General features: G+C 39.4%; 1 long non-coding RNA gene across 1 annotated transcript; it reads right to left on the bottom strand.

Annotated features, from left to right (window-relative positions):
* Nucleotides 1–8521: 8521 nt before the first annotated feature.
* LOC139364216 (uncharacterized) lies at nt 8522–12528 on the bottom strand. Its single transcript, XR_011625651.1, has 2 exons — nt 10751–12528; nt 8522–10211 (listed from the first exon to the last, which is right to left on the bottom strand). It is a non-coding gene; the product is annotated as an uncharacterized lncRNA (long non-coding RNA).
* Between the last annotated feature and the right edge of the window lie 7523 nt (nt 12529–20051).

Raw genomic sequence — 20051 nt, 5'->3', positions numbered from 1 at the left:
ATCTGTTATCCCGTCATGACTGGAAGCAGGAGTCCAGTTTTGCCTGTTTTTGAACTTTATAGAAATGGATCTTTGCAGTATGTTTTCTTTTGCCTCTGGCTTTTCTTGCTAAACATGATGTTTGTGAGTGCTAATCATGTTGTTTCAGGCGGCATTAGTACATTCATTTTTACTGCTGTTTTGTATTCACAGTTCAACAAATATTTATTATCTTTTGCTATGTGTGCTAACAACAGTGTCAAGTTCTAAGGATACAAGTTTTATCAAGATAGGCATAATTCTCACTCTCAAGAAATGTATAATCTAGTGCAGGATTCAGCAATCTATAGCTCATGGGCCAAATGCAGCCTGCTACCTGTTTATTCAGTAAAGTTTTATAGGAACACAGCCACAATCATTCATTAATGTATTGTCTATGACTGCTTTCATGCTACAGTGACAGAATTGAATAGTTGTGACAGGAACAATATGGCTCACAAAGTCAAATATATTTACTTTCTGGCTGTAAACAGGAAAAGTTTGCTACCTGTATTTGTATGTTTTCATGCTGCTCATAAAGACATCCTTGAGACTGGGCAATTTTCAAAAGAAAGAGGTTTATTGCACTTGCAGTTCCACGTGACTGGGGAAGCCACACAGTCATGGTGCAAGGAGAAAGACATGTCTCACATGGCAGCAGATAAGAGACGAGAGCTTGTGCAGGGAAAGTCCCGTTTTTAATATAACCACCAGATCTCAAGAGACTTGTTCACTATCACAAGAACAGCACAGGAAAGCCCTCCCTTTGTGGTTCAATTACCTCCCACCAAGTCTTTCCCACAACACATGGGAATTCAAGATGAGATTTGGCAGGGGACATAGCCAAACCATATCACTACCCCCTTATCTAATAAATAATATTAGTAACTTCTTGCTATAATAGAGTACAAATGTGGACAGACACTGTGACTTAGAAAGAATAAATTACTTACTTAAAATTCTTGTAACTTAAACCTAGATCTGTCCAGCAGTGTGCTGGTAACTGTTCTCCAAAAAATTGTGTATATCATGCATTGTATCTTTATTACAAATTATAAAAGATAGGTACACCATAATTTATAAATAATAAAAGTACAATATTCTTTTTAACAGCTTTATACAGCACTTCTTTTGCTGTATCCCATCGGTTTCTGCAAGTTGTGTTTTGATTTTCACTTGTTTCAAGAAATTTGTTTATTTCTTCCTTAGTTTCTTCCTTGACCCGAAGGTTATTCAGGAGCATGTTGTTTACTTTCTATGTATTTGTACAGTTTCCAAAGTTCTTTTGTTATTCTTTTCTAGTTTTGTCCCACTGGGGTCTGAAAAGATATTTGATGTATTTCAGGTTCTAAAATTTGTTGAGAATTGTTTTGTATCCTAACATGGTCTATTCTGGAGAATGTTCCATGTGCTGATGAGAATAAAGTGTATTCTATAGCTGTTAAATGAAATGTTCTGTAAATGTCTATTAGGTCCATTTGGTCTAATGTGCACTCTAAATCAACTATTTCTTTGTTAATGTTCTGTCTACATTATTTGTCCAATGCTGAAGATGGGTTGTTGAAATTGCCAACAGTTATTATATTGGAGTCTATCTCTTTCTTTGTATCTAGTAATATTTGCTTTATATGTCTGGGTGCTCCCACATTGGGTGCATATATGTTTAGAATTGTTATATCTTCTTGCTGAAGTGATCCTCTTGTCATTATATAATGACATTCTTTGTCTCTTTTTATGGTTTTTGACTTAAAGTCTGTTTTATCTGATATAACTACTGCTTGCTTTTGGTTTTCATTTGCATGAAATATCTTTTTCCATCCCTTTCCTTTTAGTTTATATGTGTACTTACAAGTGAAATGAGTTTCTTGTAGGCAGCATATATTTGGGTCATTCTTTTATTTATTCCAGTCTATATATTTTAAGAGGAAAGTTTAATCCATTTATATTTAAAGTTAGTATTGATATGTGAGAGCTTATTCCTGTCATTTTATCAATTGATTTCTGGTTGTTTTGTATATCATTTATGCCTTTCCTTATCTCTTGTCATTATGGTTTGCTGATACTCTGTAATTGTAACATTTAAGTTTTTTCTCCTCCTTGCTTGTGTGTTTGCCCTACTGGTGGTTTTTATATTTTTGTATGTTTTCATGATGACAGTTATCATTCTTTTGCTTCTAATATAGAACTTCCTTAAGCATTTCTTGTACATCCAGGCTAGCAGTGATGAATTCACTCAGCTTTCACTTGTCTGGAAAATACTTTATTTCTCTTTCGTTTATGACATATAACTTTGCTGGGTAGTGTCCTTGGCTGACAATTTTTCCCTTTTAACAGTTTGAATATATCATCTCATTCTCTCCTGGCCTGTAAGGTTTCTGTGGAGAAATTCACCATTCGTCTGATAGGAGTTTTCTTTAATAAGTGACTAAAGCTTTTCTCTTGCTATTTTTTAGAATTTTCTCTTTGTCTTTAACTTTTAACAGTTTGACTATAATGTGCTGTGGAGAAGACCTTTTGGAATTGTATCTAATTAAAGAACTTTGGGCCTCCTGTATCTGGATATCTAAATCTCCTGCTAGACTTGAGAAGTTTTCATCTATTATTTCGTTATGTAGTTTTCCTAACCCTTTAGTTTCCACTTCAGCCTCCGGGTCACCAAAAATTTGAACCTTTGTTTGCTTTATAGTGTCCCATATGTCACATAGGGTTTGCTTGTTATTTTTTAATCTTTTTTATTGTTTTTGTCTGACTGGGTTATTACAAAAGATCTGTCTTCAAGCCTTTGAGTGTACTTTTATTTTATTCAATGCATTCTTTAGTTCCAGAATTTGTTTGGTTCTTTTTTGATGTCTATCTCATTGACAAACTTCTCATTCATATCCTGAATTGTTTTTCTGATTTCTTGGTATTATTCTGCAGTATTTTGTTGTATCTCACTGAGATTCTTTAGTACCCATTTTGGATTATTTATTTTCTGGGATTTTATACATTTATTTTTTATTGGGATCTGTTACTGGAGAATTATTGTGCTCCTTTGAAGGTGTCATATTTCCTTGCTTTTTCATGTTTCCTGTGTCCTTACATTGATATCTACACATGTTGTATAACAGTCCCTTCTAATTTTTGAATTTGCTTTCGTGGAGAAGAACATTTTCCTGGAGATGTATCTGTGGTACTGGTTGGGTAGGACACTTTGGCTTTGATTCTGAATGTGTACAGCAGTGTAGTATTTGTTTGATTTCTTCAGCTACAAATAGCATTAGTGGTGGCTGTTATTTCCTTGGTAACTTAAGGTACAGTTGTTAGTAGAGGCTACAGTGAAATTTTGTTGAGGACTGGGGTGCCAAGTCAGATAATCTTTGAGCTTCATTAGAAGCAACAGTGGACTAAGCATGGCTATCCTTGGGACCCAGGGTAGCATACACTAGCAATGGTGTTAGTGGTTTCAGGCAGGCCCATTCTTGGGTCTCCAGATGTCTTGCTCAGGTGCCAGGAATGGCAGTGGTGGGCCAAGTGGTTGGGTGGTTTATCAAGCCCCTGGGCAGTGGGCATACTATGGGAAATGGCAGTAGCAGTGGTGGTACAACCCTCTGGGACCCAACCAGTCTGTGCCATTGTTGTGATGGCTGCAACAGACTGGGCAGGCCAGTCCCCAAACACACACGTAGTGTATGTGGGTAGATGTCAGCTGTGGTGGTAGTGGCAGTTTGAGTGGGCACAACTTCAGACCCCCCCACTACCCAGGAGGAGTGTTCAGGTGTCAACAGTGTTGGACTGAGCTGGGTGATCCCAAGACCCTTGTACTACATGTTTGGGTATGAGATGGTGGGGAAACTGGGCTGGGTTGATGTGCCCTCAGACCCCCCATGCAGCATGCAGGTGCTGGTTGTCATAGGCAAGGGTGGGGTGGTGGGTTGCTTTCAGTGTGAGCAGCTGCAGGCAGATGGAAGAAGGGTCCATGGTTATTTTGCATCTTGGCCATGCAGCAGCTCACAGTGGTGGTGGTTGCAGACAGTGGAATTTGGGGCATATGAAAATATGCAGCCGTTCCTCTGCTTGGGGATGGAGTGAAGTTCCTGCCAGTGACCCTCACCTTGACAGCGGTAACTGCAGGTGGGGAATGTCAATGGGGCTCTAGGAATATGGAGATGCAGAGGTTGTGGAGCCCTAAAGCAAGACACAGTCTATTGGGGGCCAGTCTCCCAAAATGGCATGGTGCTGCAGCTGCTTAGGACCCAGTGTGAGCTCTCTCTCTCTCTTAAGCAATGCCTTCACATGGACTGTGAGTAGCTCACTATGTTAGCCTCAGGGCTTGCAAGGGCCTAGATGCTATCCCGTGGCTAGGATTGTAGAAGTCCACATTGGGCCTGTGAGCCTGTGGGAGTCTCTTATTTACCCTTTCTCCACATAAGGGAGCCTCTTCAGACTCCCAGCGGATCCTGGCTGAACAGGCTGCCTCGCTTTTCTCTCCTTCCTTCTTTCATCACTTCCCATCACTTCTCTGTTTAATTCCAGTGTTCTCCCTTAGATTATCTATTCAAAGTGCCATTATCTACTTTCTATTTTGGTTCCTCTGCATGGAAAAGGTGAGTATCAGATGCATCTAATCAGCCATCTTGAAGCCCCTCTTTCTTTAACACTGTTTAAGTCTAGACCAGGAATCAGTAAACTTTTCCCTAAAGGAACAGATAAAAGATATTTTGGGTTTGTGGGCCAGTTTACTGAATAAGGTTTTACTGGAACACAACCATAACCATTCATTTGTGTATTGTCTATGGTCTCTGTTGTAAATACTCAACTTCCGCACTGAGCTGGGTGATCCCAAGACCCTTGTACTACATGTCTGGGTATGAGATGGTGGGAGAACTGGGCTGGCAGTATGGTTACTGGTTACTGGTTACTATGGCAGTAACCATAAACAATAAATAACATATGGTTATTTATGTAACATAATCTAAACAATAAATAAATAAATAACATAACATAATAAATAAATAACATAGCATAAACAATAAATAAATAAGAGGAAGTGACTGTGCTCCAGTAAGTAAGACTTAATCTACAACAACAGGTGGCAGGTCTGCAGGCTACAGTTTGCCAATCCCTGGTCTAGACAATCAACAAAATAAACCAAGACCTAACTTTTAATGTTTACCAATTTCTGGGATGTAAATACTCCCACCAATGCTACAAGGATTTCAAGCTATCAACATGACATCACTGAAAACAGAATTATCAAGAGAGGCACAGTAGCAAACCATTATATGGCATTCTCATCATACTGATATGAGGGATATAAATAACTTCAACAACAAAAATAATAGAAAATTGAGATCAACTAGGAAACAGTAAGTTTATAGTATTTCTGGCTTTTGTTTTTAATGTAATTTATTTAATTATAAGTTTATGTAGTTTAATTTTTCTAATGCTATGTTTAACAACTAGCTCTCAAAGTTCCTGAAAATTTAGCAACCAGCTCTAGTAGCTGTTACAGAACAGTGCTAGCACATTACTGGATCTGTCTGATTCCACAAACTGAGGTTTTAACTACTGATGTAATTAAGAGCTAAAACATGAGGGAAAAAAACGTGCAAAAGGTCACATAAGCCTTCAATCTTGCCTTTTCCCTCCTCATACAAGATCTGACTCCATCAGTGATTCTCCCTCTGTCCCTGGACTGTTTTGCATTGCTGGTTCCTCCTTCCCTGGTTTCTCACCCTCTACCCATGCACATTTTCAAAGCTACCCCACACTAGAACATTTCCCTAACATCTCTTAAATTCAATCTTCCCTCTCCATTTCTACTAACACTAATCTAGATAGAGTCCTCATCTTGTTCCAAAATTATTTCGATGAGTTCTCAATTGACACCAGGTTTCAGCTCTCCAATCCATCTTCCATACTGCACTACTGCCTTCTGAAGATATTCTATTCCCTGATTGTTAAGCACCTGCTTTAAAAACAAACAAACAAAACAAAAAATGAAACCTTCAAGCTCCCCAATATCTATGATGTTGATTCATTATTCTCTATCCTGGCATTCAGAGTCCTTCAGGATGCGCGTCCAATCACCTTTACCATGATAATTTTTGAAACTTAATTTCAAGCCAGATCCACCTAACAGTCTAGGACAGGTGATCCTCTCTATTTTATAAGGTCCCAAGGGATCACAGGTATCCTGCATCTTGTTGCTCAGTCATCTTCTAAGGGTATTATCAAAGTTTTTCTATGATCCAAACTTGTTTGCTACCATGTCTGCCTTCCAACTGACAAGAAGGAGAAAATGAGGACGTAGAGAACAAGCAATTTCCTTGAATGGAGGTGACACAGAAATTGTACATATTCCTCTTATTCACATTTTATTGGGACATCTTATTCACATGGTCACATCTAACTTCAAGTGAAGCTAAGAAATACAACCTCCATCTGTGCATGCATTGTTCTTCCAAAATTCAAGGATGGGAGAGTGGCATGGTATTCTATTAATGAAAGGAAGATAAAATAATCAAGTATTGAAAGTATAGTACTTAAGATATGAAATCCATGGAATATAAAAGGTATCTATCTTCCTGCATCATTATTGATGATCTTTGTTCTAGCTAGTCTCTCTAAAGATAATGTATAAGGAAAAAGAAAATTTTTCTCTATTTCCATTGAGCTAATAAAAGTTTTGATTGTAAAATACCAAATAACATTTTAAATGGCTGAAGATATTGTACTTTCTAGTTCATAACAATAAATCACATATAATTCTCTAATTAATTTACCTGAGATTGTTACGAAATGCACTTCAACTACAATATTCAGACTAAATGTCCTCACTAATTCAACAACATGGTTTTCGGGAATAACTTTAAAATTGTAACCTAAAATATCTTAATACATGTTGACTATATATATATAACTACTTGATGCGAATTCCTTATTTATTTACGACAATTTGATGAGCACCTACAAGGTGACAGTTACTCTAGGTGATGTGAAAGAAACAGATGAATAAGACACGCCCTCTCTCCTTTCAATTTCCACTTCTAATTCCCTAGTCCAGGCCCTGGGCACTCATACCAGGAAGATTACAATTGCCTTCCAATTTGGGTGTCGGAGGTTGGTGCACAAGTAATTGCAGTTTGCAGTTTTTGCCATTACTTTTAATGTCAAAAACTGCAATAGCTTTTGCACTGACTTAATAACACCACTTCTTACTCTCTTTATCTCACCCTGTATACGATCTGGTCAATATTCCTAAAACACAACTTTCATATATCACTTTCATGTTCAAATACTTCAACGTCTCCCTATATTACAATAAAGCACAAATGTCTTAGCCTGGCATTCAAAGTCCTCAGCAGTGAATCTCCTTTCCAATCTCATCTCCCACTTCACGCATTTTGATTCCAACTAGTCCTTGACCATAAATATGTCTTTGGAATTGGTGCCACCTTCCTCCTGATCATCTCCTTGCCTGGAGTACAGTACTCTGCGGCCAAAGAATCCTCCCCATCCTTCTAGGTCAAAGCTTTATTCAAACTTCTCATCTTACCTTGCCTGTCTATAAGGATCTCTCCGGCTTCTGACTTCCTGTCATTTGATCCCTACTATCATCTGTGCTATGCATGGAAAAATTAGCTTGGACTATTAACTGTATCAACTGTATTAGTCAGGACTCTGTTGAAAATACAACTCAAGCAAGCTTTGACAAAGAAGAATGCTATTTGTTGAAGGAATACTGGGTAATTTACATTAGTAAAGGATTTAATATTCAAATGGCAAGGTCGGGGTGAAGCTGGGCTTCAAAAACAATTTAAACTGAGTATTTCCTGGGCTCTTCTCTGTATCTTGTCTGTGCTTCTTATGGATGGGCTTGGTTTCCTGTCAAAGCAGATGGCTTCCTCCATGTGCCAGGAAATAGGGCATCCAGCAACTGTTGAATACCCCACCTAGTAATGTCTCCTTCGCCCAGACTAGAAAAACAAAGTTATTTTTGTATACTTCCAGCTGGAAAAATCCTGGGGAAGGCTTCAAATTGGCCTGACAAAGGTCAGATCTCCATTCCTGAATCACAAAGGAGCAGTGTTATTAATTATACATGTGCCACTGATAAACCATCTCCTATAGAGTAAGAGTTGTTCCCAGAGTAAAAGGATTATTTATGAATGAGACACTAATTCCAAAGTGTGTCTTGTACATTCTAACCCTTGTTTTCCTAGCATTAAATGCATGTTCACACACACACACACACACACACACACAAGCACACTGATTTCAGGAGACCTGAGTGCCATTGCCTTAAATGAGGAGGCCAGAGCTCTCACTGAAGTAAGTGCAAATACAAATACATCCTCTGGAGCTGAGGTAGTTATCAGGATGTTCCACAATGCCCCAATGCCATTCCTGTGATGTCATGTGTCACTTTCCTCAGATCCCTGAGAAAACAGACGCTGCTGCACACTCCTGCTTCCTCAATCTCTGTGCCCCCTACTCCTATAAAGCTCTAGGACCTTACCCCAAGAGCCTTATTGGGATCATGACTGTCTTTGTTTTCATGCTATCCAGGGCTGCTGGATAACCCTCATTTCATCTCCAGGTCTGATCTCCAAGCTGCCCATGCCCTGTGAGACTGATCTGGATGGACTGAAGAACAGGATTGCCTTTCCTTCTAGCTTCTAGTTTATTACAGTTAATGGGGGAGGCCTGCAGATGACCAGAAAAATAAAGAGAAGTCAAGTCAGAGTATCTGTTCCCCAGCTCCCTTCCCATGGGATTGCCATAGGCTGACTGCATTTGTTGACTGAAGGACACAGTTCGTTTCTGTCCACAAAACCTCTCTCTCTTCAAGTTCCACTCACCTGTCATAGTTCTATTCTCCGTTTCCCAACTCTTGTCTTGGGTCATGCTATGTAACAAAGCTAGAATAATATAGTAGCTTTTGGCAATTCCGCTCAAGGTGGTAGGGGAATCAAAGACTCTTTGACCATAATTCATTGGAATTATTAAAAGAGGAGGTTCATGTTGGCAATGTCAAAGGGCTGCTTATCTTATAGTTCTACCCAAAGGACCTGAAGAGCTCACTTCCTGCTTCACAACCAATCACCATCACCATTTCATTCTCATCCAGAGGAGAATCAAGTAGAACTGAATGACTAGCCTGTGACTGAGAAGAAGACAGGGTAGTTTCCTGGAACTGAGGAGACTAGTAAGGGAGCAGCAGGGGTATAAAGATGAGAGTGGTTTTCCCAATACATTTCAAAGGGAATAAAGATCAAAGACTGCCTATTGGACTGAGTACATAGGACTCAGGACCATGGAGGAGCCTGGGATGAATTGGATAGAACAAGAACCACTTGAAAATCCTCCCTGTCAGCATAGACCAGGAATAGACTCAAGAATGAGACTTGAACCTAGAGTAAAGCGCTCTTTCGAATATTTTTCTGAACTCTTGTGTTATGATTGACCTGCAAGGAGTTGAGGCTGTTTAATAATGTAGTATTCCAATTCTCCTTTCCATTGCGAAGGACCTAAAGCTCAGTTAAATAATGTTGAGTCTAGGGTTAGTGGACTCATTTCCCAGAGCTGTGGCCACTAACCTTACAGAAAAATAGCCCATCCCTGATTTTTTAGGCCATTAAAAAATAAACAAGGGACTTCTAAAATTAATCTCTTTGCATTTTGCTTCATTTCAATTGAATGCTACTAGAGTTATTACAATGATGACTCAAGAGGCCCACAGTGTGACTGAAACATGGACAGTTGTGTTTTTCTCTGTAAAGACCACTTTACCAGGTGGAATAAAATAGAAAGTTAACAAACCAACAAACCAGTTGCAGAAGTGACTCTTTCTTGAAAGCGAAGAGGCATATATTCATTTTTCTACTGCTGCTGCAATAAATTACCACCAATTCAGTGGCTTAACACCACACAAATTTATTATCTCACAAGTCTGTCGTTCAGAAAACTCACTGTTCTGTAGGACGGGCTCGGCTGGCTTCTTTCCTCCCAATCTCAAGGCCAAAATCAAGGCACTTCCTGGCCTTGGCTCTTCTGTGGAGGCTCTGGGAGAGAACACGCTGCCAGGCCCACGCAGGTTGTTGGCAGAGTTTGGCTCCTTTCAGCAGTGGCACTAAGGTTCCCACTTCCTTGCTGGCTGTCAGTCAGAGGTTGTTATCTGCTCCAAGAGCCTTGATTCTGGATGCTGTCTTCATATTTAAAGCCAACAACAGTGAGTAAAATGCTTCTTATGCTTCAACCCCCTCTATCTTCTGATACATCCTCTGTCCCAAGCTAGGGAAAGTTCATTTCTTTTAAAGGCTCATGGGATAAGTTTGGGCCCACCTGAATAATCAAAGATAGTCCCCCTATTTTAAGGTTCATAACCTCAATTACATCAGCAAAATCCCCTTTACCATGTAATGTAACATATTCAGTTTCCAGGGATTACAGCATGGACATATTTGGGGGTTATCCTGCCCACTGCAAAAGACATTGAAGCCAGATTATGGCCAAGTGCAGAGCTTAGACCAACTGATGCCATTTTTGCATGTGATTTTTTTTTTTTTTTTAGTTATCTTGTTTAACTCAGTGTACTTGGAAAATGCTACGAAAATAAATTGTTTCAATATACTTTTTCTAATTACATATGTAAATATATGATATACCAATATACATGTAGAGTATATATATAGTCAAAACCTTGGAGCTACATATTTAGCTCATGCAGTTTATAAAAAAAATTTACCACATAGCCTCGTTAGCAAAGCCAATACTCCTTCTCAAGATAATCAATCAGCTAAATCAGTCTGACTGTCAGAAAAAAAAGACACTGAGTTAATTTTTTATCCAAAAAAAATGAATTCTAAAATCTACTGGGAAAGGCATGAATCATATAACTTTATAATACCATTATACAAATTACTAGAAGTTGTTAGGATTAAAATGATACTGATCTAATATAATTAGTTACACATTATAATTATAAAAATCGTTCATTATATTATAATTTTTATAAGTTATAATATTGAGAATACATCTATTTTCTGCTTTTCATTAATTAACTTGTAATGGTGTAACATTTAATATGTGGTTAAAACGATAAGTTCTTTACTAAAGGAGGCCTAGAATGAAAGAGAAGGTACTCATTGTTAGGCTGGTATGCATGTGTGTACTAAATGCAGATGTTTGACTTTGGGGAATGTTGTAGGGGGAATTACCTTGATGCAATGGTACCCTCCAAGTATGCTGTCAAGAAGCTATCTCAAAGGTCATGGAACAGAAAGGCTCACCAACCAAATTTAAATACTTGAATCACATGAGCTATTTAATCAATTTAAAATATAACAAGAGGCAAGGGAAAGAGATGGGTTAAGTTAATACACTTAGGATAGGGTATAAGAAGGTTAAACCAGGGTCAGCTTCTCCATGAGGCACCACAGACACAATGCCCAGGGACCATCCATCTTTAGGAGCCCACAAAACTGTTTTAATTTTTTTTTAAGTCAGAAAGGAAGAATGAATATAATCTACCCTGGATTATACTAGTCTTCGTACTAATTCAGTAGTAAATATTTTTAATATTTCTTCATGCAGGAAGAGCTCCAGAAAGGCTAAAGTGCCTAGAACCCAGACAAGACATCCCCATACAGACAAGGATTGGAAGACCACACTTTCCAAAGTTTGGGGGTCACACAGTGTTCACATAGTGTCTTTTCCTTCTTCAATCTCCCCCATGGGTGGTGAGGTTATGAAGACCAGAGCTGAGGTTTGAACAGGGGGTTTAGGCCAGGTGCAGTGGCTCATATCTGTAATCCTACCACTTTGGGAGGTTGAGGCGGGAGGATTGCTTGAGAGCAGAAATGTGAGACCAGCCTGGGCAACATGGTGAAACCTTATCTCTAAAAAAAAAAAAAAAGAAGAAGAAGAAGAAGAAGAGTGAACAGAAAGTACCTGGAGCCAAAACAAACACCAGCTCATCTGAGAGACTCAGCTAATGCTTGGGAATCAGCCAGCTCACCAGCTTTAGGCTTTGACTGAATTTCTTAGGCAGAGCACATGTGAGGCCAAAATAAGGTCATACTGGGAGCCGCCAGTGGATGGACAATTTAAGTGTGACTTAGTTGTCAGCCCAGAAGTGGCAGCATCATATTTTAAGACTTGGTCTTTCCATGTCTTTGTATCTATAAGTGAATCTCTTGTTTTTTCCATCACTCATTCCGTTTCTTCTGTTTAACTAGAGATGGGGTCTTACTATTTTGCCCAGGCTAGTCTTGAACTCCTGGTCTCAAACAATCCATATCTTATAGGTTACATACTATCTATTATATTTAATAGATGCTTATGGATTCTGCCTGTGTCTCACAAGATATTTTTTGGCCTTTATTTATTCTAAACATGTCCTGTGAATGTTGCCTGTATCTCATAAGCTACTAGCTTATTAGAAAAATTAAATAAGAATAATGTATGAGATTAAGAAATTTCACCATTTACTTCATTAAATGTAATCAAACCTGTTTTATGTAAACAAAGAGAAAGTTATATACCATAAAAAACTGTACTTCATTAATTTTTCCTCATGCTTTCATGTTTTTATTTTATATCAAAAAGTAGAAAATAGTAAACATTTTATAAGGTGAAATTAGGTGAACATTGTGATTTAAATATGTTTATTATTATAAAGTATATTTAAACTAAAAGGAATCACATACAAAAATATATTTATCCATAGGCTTTATCCAAGGTAACTTGAAAATTTGATAGTCCCTAAAAATACTCTAGTTACATGTTTTAAATTAATCATCACTAACTTATTCTACCTGCACTGTTAACAGGCGCTTTTCTTTTCGGTTAGTGACTTATTCTAAGGATAAGCATTGGGATGTAGGAAAAAACTAATCTAATGAAATATGTCTGGGGGGAGGGTAGAAAGGGGGAAGCCATTTTTAACTTTCATTATTTCTTATCAATGCTTTTGCTTTTTGCTTTATCTTTGTCAAGAGCTGTGGATTTATTGATAATGGTGGGGGACGAAAGAGTAGGTCATTAAATGAAAGTTAGGCCCATGACTACAGTTAGTATTTCTGACTTCAGAACACACAACAAAGGCCAAAATGTCCCCATTTCTAATGCCATCCTTCATCTTTAACAGAAATACGTTCAAGACAGTAAAAGAAAGATTTTGAGAATCTTTCATTTAATTAATTAAACGACCCTTCTTTCAAGTCAGTATTTCAAATTATCTGTGCCCTGGGAGACCTTACAGCCCAGAGCAATAAGCCATAGTAAGAATTGGAAAGGTGAAATGTTTACCTTTCTTAGATGAAGAGGTAGGCTATAGAAAAGGAAAAATGGGAAAAGAGAACTCTGTAATGCCAGGAAAGAAGACCCCAGGGGTCTAAGCACCCCAGTTTGAAAGCAATGGTCTATTCTACACAATTCAACTGATAATTGTCTATTGACATCATAATCATAAAGTATTTTAATCTCATGAGATTTTAAGAATCTTAAATTCAAGGTCCACTTCTTACATTCACTCATTACCTTACTGTGCTCCACATGTAACAGAGGCTCCACAATAACTCTTTGTTGTTTACCCAATTACTCATGCATTTGTCAAGAACCTACAATGAATCAGGTACTAAGATGACAGTTAATCCAAGGAGAATTTACCATCACAGACTCTGTGACAAGCAGTGTACTAAACACTGGAGATAATAAACGAAACTGTTTCTTTAAGAAGTTGACAGATTAATACCTGTTATTATATATAGACTCAATACCTGGGTCCCCTTTATTATAAATATAAAGTCTCCTTGATTCTGTTCTCATTACCACTTTTATGCTTTATATATTAATTGAGAAGAGGCAAAAGTAAAGCCATTCGTAGAGCTTGCAGATTACACCCAAAAATGGGATGGGTCAGATTTGGCCCATGAGCATGGTTTGCTGACCCCTGATTTAAGAGAAAGAGGGGAAAAAACAGAGTAAACTGTTCTACAGCAGCAATGATCTGTACGTGCTGATATACCGCGACTAGTTTTACAACATCGTCTGAAAAGTCGGGGAAGAACAGCAAGTGTGCTTTTTGGTTTATTCAAGAGGAAATCATGGACAGGAATATCGTTTTTTGAGCCATCTGTTAAAGTCAGAGGGTGTACAGGAAAATGAAACAATGTAAATAAACAAGGTAATGAGTCATTTGACTGTCAGGACTTTTTTATACCTCCAACACAACTAGGCTCATTTCTCTCAATGGGATGGCTGTACAATGGCTACCATCAAAGCCAGTGTCACAAAATTAACCATTAAAAGCTGTTTCTTTTGTTTGGTTTTTTGGTTTTTTTGAGATGGAGTCTCACTCTGTCACCGAGGCTGGAGTGTAGTGGCATGGTCTCGGCTCACTACAACCTCCGCCTCCCGGGTTCAAGCGATTCTTCTGCCTCGGCCTGCCAAAGTGCTGGGATTACAGGCATGAGCCACCATGCCCCGCCTGAAAGCAGTTTTATCTAAAATTTTTTCTCCTCTGACATGAAAGAATGTCAGAAGAGAAGGCTGACTATATTAGCTCCAATACAACTGCAAAGGATGCTGGGATATGTAGTCTTCCTGTGAGCTGAGAAGAGGAAATCGTGTAGTAAACACATAGAATTGTCTCTGACACAACATACCTTCCTATTTCTTGCATGCTTTTTTCTTGATGCTACAGGTCTTTCAGTAGCTTCTTGAGAAGGTTAGATAGAGGCAAAATGTGGGGACTCATGTGTCTTAAAATGTCTTTATTCTAGCTTCACATTAACTAATAGCATGTCTGGGTGTAAGATTCCTGGCTAGAAATTTTGATTTCCTTTGGAATGTTGTAGAAATTGCCCTAATATATCTGTCTTCCAGTTTTGCTGTTGAGAAGTGTCTCATCATCTGGATTCTTTTACTGCTGTTCTTCCTCTCTCCTTTCTCCCTGGAAGTTTGTAGAAATTTCTCCGTGGTGCCATAGTAATTTGATATTCTACATAGGTTTTCTCTATATGGATCTATTTTCATTCATTTTTCTGGATAGTGGTGAACCTTTCAATCTGAGAACTCATGCCTTTTCATTTTGGAGATTTTGCTTGAAATTATTCAGTGTATCACATTCTCTCTTTTTGTGTATGTTATTGTCCTTTCTGAATGCCTTTTATTCTTTGGGACTACTTTTATGATTTTTTTTCTCGCCTGTATGTTATATGTTTACCATTTTATTCTACTTTCTAAAGAGGTTTCCTCAATGTTGTTTTCTAACCATTTATTGGACTTTTTACCATCAAGTTTTTAATTTTTAATTTCCAAGAGCTCTTTTATATTCTCAGAATATTTCCTTTTATGGAGGCCTGTTCTTTATCCACAGGTGCTATCTTTTTAAAAAGATTTAAGGATATTATTTCTTTGAAGTTTGTTTCATGTGCAATTGGTTTCCTACAGAAAGCTTTATTCTTCTTTTTTTTTAGAAGATTTCTTCAGACTTCTGCTAATCGTTGGTTGTGGAACACTAAAAATCTTACTAGAATTTTTAAGTGGGTGAGGAGAGCCTGTTGACTGCAAAGATCTGGTCATGCTTTCCAGAGAAGATCTAGTTTTAGTTTTGCCTGGCTACAAAGCTTCTGAAACAGAATGTGGGGAGATGACTGGCGGTACAAGCGGGGTCTCCACTTTCCACAGACATAGCTTGGTTTAACTCTCATCTTTTCACTGTGGCACTCTGCCTTCGGTCATGCCTGCCAGGCTCCTCTTGGTCCACAAGCCTTTTTCTCTGTCCAGAGACAAAGTTTAGTTGCATTCCTGGGTGGGAAAGGAGAGGTTTCCCTACAAGCACGGAGTAGGAAAGAGGAACTAGGAAACTTAACACTCTTAACAGCTCTCAACCCTTCCTTCTTATTGAAAAGCCTCTAGTAATATGGTTAGTCCAAATTCAGATGTTCTATAAGTACAAAATACATGCTAGATTTAAAAGACTTTGGGACACAAAAAAAGAATATTAAATACCATGTATAATTTTTTGTATTGATTACATGTTAAAATAATATTTTTGATATATTGGGTTACATAAAATATATTATTAAAATTAAAAAAAAAAAAAAAAGAAAAGCCTCACTTCTGGAAATTCCTGAACCTAATACCTTCCTCCCAGTTCCAGAGTCTTAAGGATTTTGTCATGTAAACCAGGTTGGCTCTTCTCTTTCCCCACTGTTGTTTGAGAATTGAGCCTTTTTGTGTCTGCCAAGTCGGTTACTTCTTATCCATTCATTTTCCAGTTTCAGAAAGTGTGTTCCTTTGGGCTCTCGTTCACCCCATCGGTATCAACTCAGATCTGGGCAAGAGGGGGCCTGGCTCTGAGCTGCTGCCGTCATATGGAGGCAAAGATCTCTTGAAGCAACGGGTATGCCCACCTAGAGTCTGGACCATCCCTTTTGGGATCACATTCTATTTATAAAAGATTCCCAAATTTCCTTTCCAAGCAGTCTTCAGGACATGTAGGAGCCTGCAAGGATTTCTTCCTGGGGCAGTCCAGCAGACTGCATTGCCCATGTGTACGCTCTGAGCCTGAGGGATGGCCAAGAAATGACTCTCTGAAAGGAGTGGGAATAAGCTTCAGCATGCTGGGTTTGGGATGCTCATGTGTGTGCACCACTACCTCTTCCTAAAGCAAGTCACAGCTTTGACAACAGGAAAATACATTTTCAAGTTGCACTCTCCGCATTTATTTGGTATCAACAGGTATGCATATACACATACATAATAGTCCGTTTTCACACTGCTGATAAAGACCGACTTGAGACTGGGCAATTTACAAAAGAAAGAGGTTTAATTGGACTTACAGTTTCACATGGCTGGGGAGGCCTCATAATCATGGTGGAAGGCAAGGAGGAGCAAGTCACATCTTACGTGCCAAAAGAGCTCATGCAGAGAAACTCCCGTTTTTTAAAACCAGCAGATCTTGTGAGACCCATTCACTATCACAAGAACAGCATGGGAAAGACCCGCCCCTATGATTCAATCATCTCCCACCGGTCCCTCCCACAACACGTGGGAATTATGGGAGCTACAAGATGAGATTTGGGTGGAGACACAGAGCCAAACCATATCAACATATATTTCAATGTGGTCATTATGATGGTATATTTGTCAAAGTAGGAGGATATACTACAACAGTTTGTGGCCAGGCATGGTGGCTCACATCTGTAATCCCAGCACTTTGGGAGGTGAAGCAGGAGGATTGTTTAAGCCCTGAAGTTTGAGGCCAGCTTGGATAACAAAGTGAGACTTTACCACCACAAAATTTTTTAAAAAAAACTAGCTGGGCCTGGTGGCACACACCTGTAGTCCCAGATGCTTAGGCTGAGGTGGCAGGATCACTTAGGAAGTTGCTACTAATCCTTCAACATATTAGTGCAAAGGTGTGGATAATCTATCAGGTTCAGTGGTGCTCAAGGACAGTCTCCCAATCATTGTGGCACATGTTGTCCATGCTCCTACCCCTGCCACAGAAGCACATATAGCTGCACTACCCATTTTTTACAATGATGATGTTAGACATTGCCATTCTCCATTAACTATTTGTACAATTATAGTATGCAGTGTTAAACCCTCATTAAGAAAGCATTTCCAGGCCAGGCACAGTAGCTCGCACCTGTAATCCCAGCACTTTGGGAGGTTAAGGTGGGAGGATTACTTGAGCCCAAGGAGTTTGAGACCAGCCTGGGCAATATGGCAAAACCCATCCCTAACCACAAGAAAAATAGAAAAATTAGCTGGGCGTGGTGGCGCATGCCAGTAGTCCCAGCTACATGGGAAGCTGAGGTGGGAGGATCACCTGAGCCCAGGGAGGTCAAGGCTGCAGTAAGCCATGATAGCGCCACTGCACTCCAGCCTTGCAGCCTGGATGACACAGCAAGACCCTGTCTCAAAAAACAAAAAAGAAGAGAAAGCATTTCCCTGTACTGACTCACCTGAACAAACCCGACAAAACTCCAGTCACTTGGCTTCCTCTAAGCTATGGAACGGAATCATGTCAAATTGTACCGGTCACTGACTATGCAACCCACCACCTTGGTCTTTATCATGCTGCAATGAACATCATGATAGTGTCTTCTGTGATTCACAAGATAATTCACATATAGGAGCTACTGAGAGCCATTTCAAAAAGTACATACTGCTGCAGGAGTTAGCAATATGCATGTCAATTACCCACAACTTGATGTCTCAACATAGGTGTCTAAATTGGCAGGATACAACTTGTGTCATCAAGCCCTCATAGGAATTCTTTCTACAAATGTTGGAGGGTTTGAGCAACCATTCATGGTTCAGACGCATCTTGTTATATGAGAATTACAGATGACTACAATGATCAGCATTGTATCAGCAACTTTCTGTGAAACTTCAACTCTGCATTTATCCTCATTCCTGGGGTAATTGATGAAATACCCCAGTTCGGAGATGCATGAAAATGCCTCAAGGATGCAACTGGGGTGAGCCAAGATCACGCCACTGCACTTCAGCCTGGATGACAGAGCCAGACTCTGTCTCAAAAAACAAAAAAAACAAAAAACAAAAACAAAGGCGCAGTGGCTCACGCCCGTAATTCCAGCACTTTGGGAGGCTGAGGCAGGCGGATCACAAGGTCAGGAGACTGAGACCATCCTGGCTAACAGGGTGAAACCCCGTCTCTACTAAAAATATAAAAAATTAACCGAGCGTGGTGGCAGGCGCCTGTAGTCCCAGCTACTAGGGAGACTGAAGCAGGAGAATGGCGTGAACCCAGGAGGCGGAGCTTGCAGTGAGCTGAGATCAGGCCACTGCACTCTAGCCTGAGCGACAGAGTGAAACTCCGTCTCAAAAAAAAAAAAAAAAAGGAATGCAACTGGGCCTGAGTGGTTCCTGTATACAAAGGCAACTTGTCATCCAGATGCTTCCAAGATCATGACAACAGCATTTCCGCTCCTCACCACAGTAGCCCTGTATCATGCAGCTGAAGCTAGTTCAGCCATGAGAAATTATAGACAAGGAATGCCAACACCAGGAAGTATTCCTGAAACTCAGCTAAGAGATGCATACAGAAAAAAAAGGTTGAAGCGCTCTGGTCAATCTGCATTTACCAATGAACAGTGGGAGATTCTCAAGTCCTGCAGGATAACACATGAAATGGTTCAAGCAACTATGGAATCCAAGAGAAAAAGAAGAAGCAAATCTCCCACACTGATGACAGGAGATAGTCCCTAAGCACTAGTGAGAATAAAAAACTGAACTTGATAGACCAAGACAAAGTCACCAAAACACCAGAAGAGCCGTTCAGATGAACACTCGAGTTGTCACAGCCAATGGATGCAAAAGAAGCAACTCCACACAAAGATTAAGATTTCAAGACGCCACCAGTGCTGTTGGAAAATCTCCCTCAGGAAGTACTTGTTCCCACTTTGTCCCTGGCTACGCCTTAGGATGAAATTGGGATGGAAGCAGATTCGACAGAAGAGTGGACACTCAAGATGTTTGCGAATGAAACAAAAGAGACAATTCCAGCAATGAAAGCAATGACGTGCTAAATAATATTCAGGCAGGGAGACATCAGTTGGCTGGAAAAATTTATGCCTTGCATGACGCTACTGAAAACTTAACACAAGTGGTTGGAAACAGATTCAAAGTGCTCGATGCCAAACTTGAGGAATTGGAAATGGATATCTCTTTTATGCACTCTAGATCCACCCAAAGCAGGCCACCTATTGTGAAGGTATATCCCACTTTTTTCCCTGATGCCTCTAATCCACCACCAGCTGTTGCTGTGTCTTCAGCTTTTCCTGCCTGCATTTCTTCTCATCCAGACAAGGAATGGAGTGGTTGGTGACTGTGATACTATGACACAGGAATTGATGTACCCTACAAATGAAAAATTGCACAAAATCTACCTCACTGGTGAATTCCTTGTGCTGACAATCTTAAATGGAAAACTGATTTATAGCATCAGTGTGAAAACTACTGGGACAATGCACTATATATCAATGGAAAAGTCCCTTTGCCTTCTG

This window comes from Macaca nemestrina, chromosome 7 (genome assembly GCF_043159975.1).
Source record: "Macaca nemestrina isolate mMacNem1 chromosome 7, mMacNem.hap1, whole genome shotgun sequence".
Classification (NCBI taxonomy): Eukaryota; Metazoa; Chordata; class Mammalia; order Primates; family Cercopithecidae; genus Macaca; species Macaca nemestrina.
This window is presented reverse-complemented; position numbering and strand designations above follow the sequence as displayed.